At 39.2% G+C, this 9,684-nt stretch overlaps 1 long non-coding RNA gene across 1 annotated transcript; it reads left to right on the top strand.

The window, feature by feature from the left end:
- LOC110265471 lies at window positions 2,030–8,752 on the top strand. The gene is made up of 3 exons (XR_002351613.1): window positions 2,030–2,083; window positions 2,196–2,233; window positions 8,553–8,752. It is a non-coding gene; the product is annotated as an uncharacterized LOC110265471 (long non-coding RNA).

The raw sequence follows: 9,684 nt of genomic DNA, 5'->3' as shown, positions 1-9,684 counted from the left end.
TTATTAATTTTCTATTTATTTTGTATTTTATTTTATTTCAATGAATACATTAAGTAACCACCCTTAAAGTCTATTCGCAGACCTCTAAAAACCTCATAACCATTTGAATCTGCCTGACTGAGATTTACAAGGATGATCATAGCTTGCTTCAAGCCGACAATCTCCATGGGATCGACCCTTACTCACGTAAGGTATTACTTGGACGACCCAGTGCATTTGCTGGTTAGTTGCACCGGAGTTGTGAAAAGTGTGATCACAATTTCGTGCACCAAGTTTTTGGCACCGTTGCCGGGGATTGTTCGAGTTTCGAAAACTAACGGTTCATCTTGTTGCTTAGATTGGGTAATTTTATTTTATGTTTAGACTTTTTATTTATTATTTTCGAAAAAAAAATTTTAATTAAATATTTAATTTTCGAAAAATTCATCAAAATTTTTAAAAATGAATTCCATTTTCGAGCTTCATGATGGTATGTTAAAGCTTGGCTGGCTATTAAGCCATGTCTAATCTTTTGGACCGGAGCTTTAACTTATCATGTTCATTAGATTGTTGTATGTATTTGTTATGCTAAAGCTTGGCTGGCCATCTGGCCATGTCTAACTCTGTTGGACCGAAGCTTTAGAATAACATTGCATCAACTTTGGGATTCTCATTTAAAATTCTATGCTGAAGCTTGGCTGGCCATTGGCTGTAAGACCCAGAACTTTTGAAAAGTCTTATTATGATCAAGTCTCAAATCCTACAGTTATTTATAGCCTTAACTTCAGAGATTATTTTATTAAAGATAATTAAGGCAAGTTTTGATTTATTGGATTTGAGATAAGTTATGGTTATTATCCAATTTTATAATTATTGGATTATTTTCTATATTTAAAGTATAAGGTTGATAGTTATGAAATAATAAGGATTTTATATGAATTGGATTAGATAAGTAATATTTTAAATATTATTACTGCTATTTTGGAAAATGAAGAAATTAAGTATATTATTTCTAATTTTTAGATTTGGGCATTTTATTGAAAATAATTTGTGAAATTGATGAGCAAATAGTATTTTCTATGTACAAATAATGTTGGATTTAATTTGGGTTTCAATTACTATATTATTCCTGATTTTAAGTGAAATTACTAAAATGCCCATGCCCTTAACCCTAATTTTTGAAAATGAAGCCCTAACCCTAAAACCCTAACCCATGACCCGGTAACCCATTGTTTCCCCATGCCTCAGCAGCAGCAGCGTTTCTTTTCCATGATGGAAAAGGAAAACATAAACAGAAAAGGGAGAGGGAGTCTGAGTCGTGTCAGGGGAAGAGAAGAGGGAGGGGCGAGCCAGCACCGGTGGGCCTTGTCGTCGCCGCCAAGCTGCTCGCCGTTCACCACCACAGACGAAGAAGAAAGGGGTGCGCACGGAGGAGGTGAAGCTTTCGCCGTCACCGTCGCGGGTAGGACCGCCGCGGTGCTTGGTTCATGTTGTGGCTGGACTTCGACCGCCACCGTGATGCTCGCGTCGTCGTCCTCCTCACCGCAGAGTCTGAGTCCTCGCTATCCATGGAGGGTCGAAGAGAGAAGCTCGAGCAGGAGGGAGAGAGAGATCGGCAGAAAAAGGGGGTCCTTGTTCTGCGGCCGTGCCTCCGCCGTCGCGGGCCCTCCGCTGTCCTTCCACCACCACTGAAGTCCCTCATCGCCATGGCTTGCTGTTCGAAGCTGCCAACTCGCCACTACTATCTGCTCCGATCCGGTTCGAAGGAGAGAGCGCCATTGAGTGGGGAAACGCTTCTGTCACGCTCCTCGGTCACTGGTGGTGGAGCCGCGCCACCGTCGGAACCACCGCCGCCTCTGCCAGCTTCCACCTCCATCGTGGTTGATCATGGAGGAGAGTGGAGGAAACTGCCTCTGCCGTCGCCGGAGAACTCTGCCGGTAAGCGTTTAATTTGTGGTTTCGGTCATTTTGGATATTGAGGAGGTTTTGATGCTGCGTGGCTTTTATAGTTGATCCACCGGAGCTTCTGGTCGCCGCCGGAGCTGCCGCCGAGCCGGTTCGGAGACCGCCGTCGTGTCGGTTCAGCCGTTCCTCCTTCGGTTCGGTAAGCGTTTTCGATTTGAAAGCCCTTTAGTTACTGTTCAGTCATCATGCGCTGAGGTTTGTGGCATTAATCGCTATACGATTGAGTTTCGGTTGTTGTATGTTGCGATTAGAGTTGTTGAGACTGTTGCGAAAGTGGCTTGGAACCGAGGTTTTGGCTGCCGGGATTTTGATTGTTGATCTCGGGTTGAGGTGGAAATGAATTATGTTATTCTCCCCTAAAGACTTGGGACTCTGCCGAGAAACTTTTGTTATAAAATCCCATTGTTAGATGGGTGATTTTTGAATATCTCAAAGAGGCTTTTAACTTGCCATGATGATGGAAGTTTTGGAAAGAGGATGCCGAAAGTGGCATTATTTTAAAAGGTTTACCTTGAGTAAAAGTGGCTTATGAGCCTGAGATGATTTGAGAAATGAGATCATTAAAGCCAAGGCTGAAAAGAGTTGAAACTTGATTTCAAAGTGAAATGAATTGAGAAAATAATTTATGGCTTAAATGCCGATTTCATGAACTTGATGATTTTGAATGTGGAAGTGCTGTTTTGTTGAGAGCTGGAATGGCTGTGTATGTTTATACATATTGATTGGTTCTGGATTGAACCGTGAGCCGGAATGGCTGTGTATGATATGAATATTGGCTGGTTCTGGATTGAACCGTGAGCCGGATGGCTGAGATGGATGTTGATCCATGATTGAGAATGAAAGCAATTATGCTGAGACATTGATAAGTTGTGATTTTTGCACTTCCACTATTGGAGATGAGGGTTTCCCTGGGTAGTAGCAATGGCTAGCCACCTTGTGCTCCAGGTTGAGACTCGAAGCTCTGTTAACCCAATGTCGTACGTGTGGCCGGGCACTGTGAAAGGCCCGGATGAGCTCGCCCCCATAAATATTCACTAATGATGGTGATGGATAAATATTCACCAGTGATGGTGATGGATATGGATCATGATTATGATCAAGTTTATGATGAGTATAACTCGAGTTGGGGATGCACGACAGAGGGACAATCCAATGGTTAGCTACCAGGACTTGTCGGGTTGGCTCTATAACCGACAGATGATATCATCAGCCACTAGGGACAGGCATGCATCATATTCATTTGTGTGACATTGGTTGGGTGTGCATATTATACTTGGTTTGCCTATGTGATTAATTGCTAACTGTTCTACTTGTAATAACTCTTTGTTTGTGCTTGAATTTCCTATCTGTGTTTGCCTCTGGGACTCTGTTAGATTGTAGTGATTGGTTGTTGGTTGGATTGTTTGGGCCTAGGGCCGTGGTTGGAATGAGATGAACTGATGGTTGATTTCAGTTTTGTGTTTCTGATTTGGAATAAAATATGAAAGGCTATTTTGGTTCAGCATAGATAAACCTTTTTGAAAGGCTTTTGAGTTTTTGAGAATTGAACAGTTCCTCTTTCAGAAAAGATTTCCGACTTTACTTTTATTGTAAACCGCTATTTTTGAAAAGAGGCATAAGACGGTTATTAATCACTGGTGTGGTTATCTTCACGTATCCTATTACAGTAATTCCTAAAAACCCTCTACTGAGAACCCTTTCGAGGATGATGTTCTCACCCCCCTACATTTTTCCCCTTTCAGGATATGGGCGCAGAAGTTACGAAGAGTTTATTTATTTATTGAAATGTTCTGTATTGATGTAGATTATTTATTGTACCCTCGCCTTTATCTTGATATATTTCTGTAAGAGGGATAGGGATTGTATTGGTTAATGCTTGTAATAATACTTATATATATGTATGTATATATATATATATATATATGTATGTACTCTTTATGAGTTTCTGTAAGTTGTATGGTATGTATTGATGTACGTTGTATAGCAAAAGTATTTTTGGGGAGCGGTATTGCGGTATAAAGTTTCAAACAGGCTCATATTTTAGTATTAAATAGTATAAAAGTCGTCGTAATGTCCGAGCTATCAGAGTCGCGCAGTCGGAAGCGTGAGCTTTGGTAGTTAGGGTGTTACATTATGGTATCAGAGCAGTTCTTCCTGTAGAGCCTGAGGAATGGACTGCCTATGCTTCAGTTGCATGCTCTGAGCGTTTGTCATGTATTAGGTCTTGTCGAATGATGAGAATTAGAGCTTTATGCACATGACGGTCTATTGATTAACGCTGTTAGTCTTGCATTGCATAATTCTTGGTATTAAGTTTGGCCGGCTTAATACTAGTGAATTATGTAAATGAAAGTACTAATGGATTATCATAGATGATATACGAGTTTTGAGTAAAGCGAATTGCGGGTTTTGGAAAAGTTGGAAACTATTTCTCGAGGCTATTCAGTTGTGTGTCTTGAATTTTGTTTGAGTCGACCCGTTCTTTTATATCCTAACTTGAAGTTCTTGTTTGCTAGTCCTTTTGAGAAGTAGTTTGATTTTTCAACTCTATTCCTCTATCCATATGCATTCTTGTTTGACCTTAAGTGCATATGCTGGTTTAAGATCCTTGTTGCATCTATCTTCCTCTGTTTGAGTTCTTCTTGATTTAAGTATTCTTTGATATAGCCTTGAACTTGTCTTAATGTGCTGTGACTTTTAACTCCGGGTTCTGATTCCATTCTTTGAGAAATTGTTGATTCAGTTTTTCTCTTACTGGACAGTGATCACAGCCAATTTTGATATTTTATAAATTACTGTTGATTAGATATATACTTTTCTATATATGAGACTTTGAAATTATTTATACAGTTTAACAACTATTTCTTTCTAATACCTTGCCTGTACTTTTACTGGTTTGCGAAACTGCATTTACTAAAAATACAATTTGACTTTCTAGTAATTCTACTATAGCTCTAATGCACATCTTCATTTGATTATGTATTTGAATATTTTTCAAAATTTTGAAAAGAAAGGATTTACCACTTTTGTCTCGATTGAGTTTCGTTTGATAAGCTTTACCTAACTTATTTTGTATTGAGTTTGATTTAGCATGCTATATGGTTTGTGCCATGGTTGTTCTTTTGAAAGTGTTGGACTCATAGCTTTCTTCCTATGAACAGGCTAAATTTTCTATTTAACCTTTCATCCCTATGGATGTCATACTTTACTTTATTTTTGACTAATCTTTTACATTTTGTGGATATTGCCATTGACCTTGGTTTTTCCTCTTGTGTGAATCTCACCCTTATGTGAGTCAGCTTGATTTGTTTCAATTTCGTGCATCGTTTATTCTCTCATTGTCTTTACAAGAGTTTTTAGTCAAAAATTTATCCTTGAGAAATTACAAATGATTGAGTTGTCTTTTTCTATGACTTTTGTATTCTTTTGGATCAATTGAAAGCTTATTTGATGCCCCATGCCTAGTGGATCTTATTTGAACTATTTAAGATCCTTTCTTGCAAGGCTTGACTCCTTTTTAGTACATCTTAAGCTTCTTGAATGTTCTTCTAAAATGGTGATTTCAAGAACACTTTTGGAGTCTTGTTTTGAACCTTTTTAAAGGAATTTTGAATTCTCTTTGAAGAAATATTAAACGGAATTTATTTTCTGTTGCTTGATTGAGATTGAAACCATTATCCAATTTTGACGAAATTAATTTAAAGTTGGCATGCGCCATTTTAAATGAGGTTTTGGAAAGCTTCCTTGTTTAGTGGAAACTGGTTTGTTCTAATGCACCTTTCCTTTACCAAATTGTAAGCAAATTTTTATCTCGGAATTTCTTTTCTAAAAAGAGTTTGACTTCCTCTTTCACCCTTGCTATGAATGTTATACACGCTTGTTTGAATATGAACTTTGGGAATTTTTGAACAAGCATTTGATTTCTCTTCCGAGTTTTATGATTGCTTTTGGTTAGGTTGTGCACCTAACTATCTTTCTAAAATGTTTGAGGAAATATTTTAGCTATTAGTCAAATTTGTGTGCATTTTGTTTTAGAACTCTACAAAGTCTACTTCAACGTGAATTTGCATTAAAGCAAAGACACGATTATGCTTTTGTTACTCTCTTGAAGGATATTGTTACCTAACCTTCTATTTCAGACTGCGAAGTGGTTTTTTCCGCAAGTTTTCAATTCTTTTATGAACAATGTATTTGGAAGTATTTTTTTAATCATGCTCTTAAGTTCTGTGAGTTTTGTCTTGGGTTTGAAATATTCTCTTCTGTAAACCTCATGCTTTCTCGACTCAGCTTGAGTTTGTTTCAAACTGATGCGCTGGTTTTCTTCTTATTGATCCTATTGAGCTTCTTTGATCTAAGGGTTATCTTTGAAGTTGACAATTGAATTGTGTCTAGCAAACTTCATTGCTTGAACATCCTTGTTATTCTGGAATTGGATACATTCCCTTAAATCTATGAGTATTACCCTTGACAATTGTCTCTCCGTTCTAAATCCGGTATCCTTCTGAGTAGACTCGAGAATTGTTTTGATATCACGTGCGACTTGTAGACGTAGTAACGCGATACATTAGTTCTTTAAGACGTGATGTGTATACGAAAGTTGAAGCGGTAGGTGTGCAACGTATGAGTTGTGGGCGTTTTGTTCCTTGCGAACGGGTTTGTGGTTGTCAGGCTTGTGATCAAATTTGGGGTTTGTAAAGCGCTTGATGGAGTTGGAAAGTTGAAACTTTGAGGTTGATATGAGATTAGTGTGCGGAGGTTGAGCACGTCGTTTTAACTCCATCCTGTTTGATAGCCTTTGATGCCTTGCCCTTCTATCACATGATTGACCCATGTTATATTTTGCATTGAGCCTACCTTGTAACGGTTGCCTTGCAATCACACTCCTACCTTTACATCCTTATGCTTATGACAATCAAAGTATTTGAAAAATCGTATATATGATTATATTTTGAGATATTTTTGCTTCTTCCTTAAATGTATTCGAGGGTGAACTGTTATGGAATTTCTTTCATTTTGTATCAATTTTCAAGGGCGAAAATTTTTATAAGGTGGGTAGAATGTAAGACCCAGAACTTTTGAAAAGTCTTATTATGATCAAGTCTCAAATCCTACAGTTATTTATAGCCTTAATTTCAGAGATTATTTTATTAAAGATAATTAAGGCAAGTTTTGATTTATTGGATTTGAGATAAGTTATGGTTATTATCCAATTTTATAATTATTGGATTATTTTCTATATTTCAAGTATAAGTTTGATAGTTATGAAATAATAAGGATTTTATATGAATTGGATTAGATAAGTAATATTTTAAATATTATTACTGCTATTTTGGAAAATGAAGAAATTAAGTATATTATTTCTAATTTTTAGATTTGGGCATTTTATTGAAAATAATTTGTGAAATTGATGAGCAAATAGTATTTTCTATGTACAAATAATGTTGGATTTAATTTGGGTTTCAATTACTATATTATTTCCGATTTTAAGTGAAATTACTAAAATGCCCATGCCCTTAACCCTAATTTTTTAAAATGAAGCCCTAACCCTAAAACCCTAACCCATGACCCGGTAACCCATTGTTTCCCCATGCCTCAGCAACAGCAGCGTTTCTTTTCCATGATGGAAAAGGAAAACATAAACAGAAAAGGGAGAGGGAGAGGGAGTCTGAGTCGTGTCAGGGGAAGAGAAGAGGGAGGGGCGAGCCAACACCGGTGGGCCTTGTCGTCGCCGCCAAGCTGCTCGCCGTTCACCACCACAGACGAAGAAGAAAAGGGTGCGCGCGGAGGAGGTGAAGCTTTCGCCATCACCGTCGCGGGTAGGACCGCCGCGGTGCTTGGTTCTTGTTGCGGCTGGACTTCGACCGCCACCGTGATGCTCGCGTCGTCGTCCTCCTCACCGCGGAGTCTGAGTCCTCGCCATCCATAGAGGGTCGAAGAGAGAAGCTCGAGCAGGAGGGAGAGAGAGATCGGCAGAAAAAGGGGGTCCTTGTTCTGCGGCCGTGCCTCCGCTGTCGCGGGCCCTCCGCTGTCCTTCCACCACCACTGAAGTCCCTCATCGCCATGGCTTGCTGTTCGAAGCTGCCAACTCGCCACTACTGTCTGCTCCGATCCGGTTCGAAGGAGAGAGCGCCATTGAGTGGGGAAACGCTTCTGTCACGCTCCTCGGTCACTGGTGGTGGAGCAGCGCCGCCGTCGGAACCACCGCCGCCTCTGCCAGCTTCCACCTCCATCGTGGTTGATCATGGAGGAGAGTGGAGGAAACTGCCTCTGCCGTCGCCGGAGAACTCTGCCGGTAAGCGTTTAATTTGTGGTTTCGGTCATTTTGGATATTGAAGAGGTTTTGATGCTGCGTGGCTTTTATAGTTGATCCACCGGAGCTTCTGGTTGCCGCCGGAGCTGCCGCCGAGCCGGTTCGGAGACTGCTGCTGTGTCGGTTCAGCCGTTCCTCCTTCGGTTCGGTAAGCGTTTTCGATTTGAAAGCCCTTTAGTTACTGTTCTGTCATCATGCGCTGAGGTTTGTGGCATTAATCGCTATACGATTGAGTTTCGGTTGTTGTATGTTACAATTAGAGTTGTTGAGATTGTTGCGAAAGTGGCTTAGAACTGAGGTTTTGGCTGCCGGGATTTTGATTGTTGATCTCGGGTTGAGGCGGAAAGGATTCTGTGACGCGTTTGGATTATGAATTTGCATTTTGAGGTAGGTGCGCTTTCCGAACACTATATTTTGTATATTGGAATTATTACATATGGGTACTGATGTGAGGATGTGTATTTGGTGATTGTATCAGTCCTATGTATTGTTTGGTTGTTTTGTATGATTATGGGTGTTGGTTTAACCCGACTGTTGTGTGGCTTTGTAAAACGAAATGCTTTTGAAATTGATTCTTTTAAAGCTTTGAGATCGAGTTGAATCCGTTGGAATGGTATTGAGATTGACTGTTGGATTTTGGCTTGCCCTTGAATTGATTTTTGGACTTTGGGCTGCTGGAAAAAGGACTGTGGAATGGTTTTGTTGGGACCCGAACCGGGTGGCAAAGTCCAAGTTTTAGGGGAGATGCTGCCGAAATTTCTATAAAAACCCGAGTCCTTATTGAAATGTTGTCGGGCAAATGATGAGTTAAAGACTTCTACTATTTTATTTGAATTATCAAGAAAATGATGATTCATGCTTTTGAAATGATTTATTAAAGAGAAAATTGTGATTTAGTCTTGCTTCTTAAGAAAGGCGTTGTATCTCTTTCAGGAGAAAGTTATTTGGATGAAACTTATGTTTTAAAGTTGTTTTAAATGTGACAAGGGCAACGCCTTTGAATTTGACTTGAGGGTTTCAATTAGAGGAGTTTCAATGGTTTTGAAAGAACCTGAATGTCTATTGACAAGTTTCATTTTGAAATGTTTTGAGAAAGGTTTTGAGTACTCTTTGAATTCGGAATTCTTGCAAGACTAAAACAATTTTGAACAGTTGAAACGTTCTAGAATTATCATGGGGGTTGAAATTGGTTTTGCCTAAGTAAAGGAAACAGCCTTGAAAGAAGTAACTGATTACGTGACTCGGTTTGGCTTAGATCCTATTTTATTACTCAAATCAGAAAGCCAATGTTTTAATGATTTTAAACGAATTTGGCGAAATGAATTATGTTATTCTCCCCTAAAGACTTGGGACTCTGCCGAGAAACTTTTGTTATAAAATCCCATTGTTGGATGGGTGATTTTTGAATATCTCAAAGAGGCTTTTAACTT

This window comes from Arachis ipaensis, chromosome B08 (genome assembly GCF_000816755.2).
Source record: "Arachis ipaensis cultivar K30076 chromosome B08, Araip1.1, whole genome shotgun sequence".
NCBI classification, from domain to species: domain Eukaryota; kingdom Viridiplantae; phylum Streptophyta; class Magnoliopsida; order Fabales; family Fabaceae; genus Arachis; species Arachis ipaensis.
The sequence above is the reverse complement of the archived record's forward strand: the minus strand, read 5'-3'. Positions and strand labels throughout refer to the sequence as shown.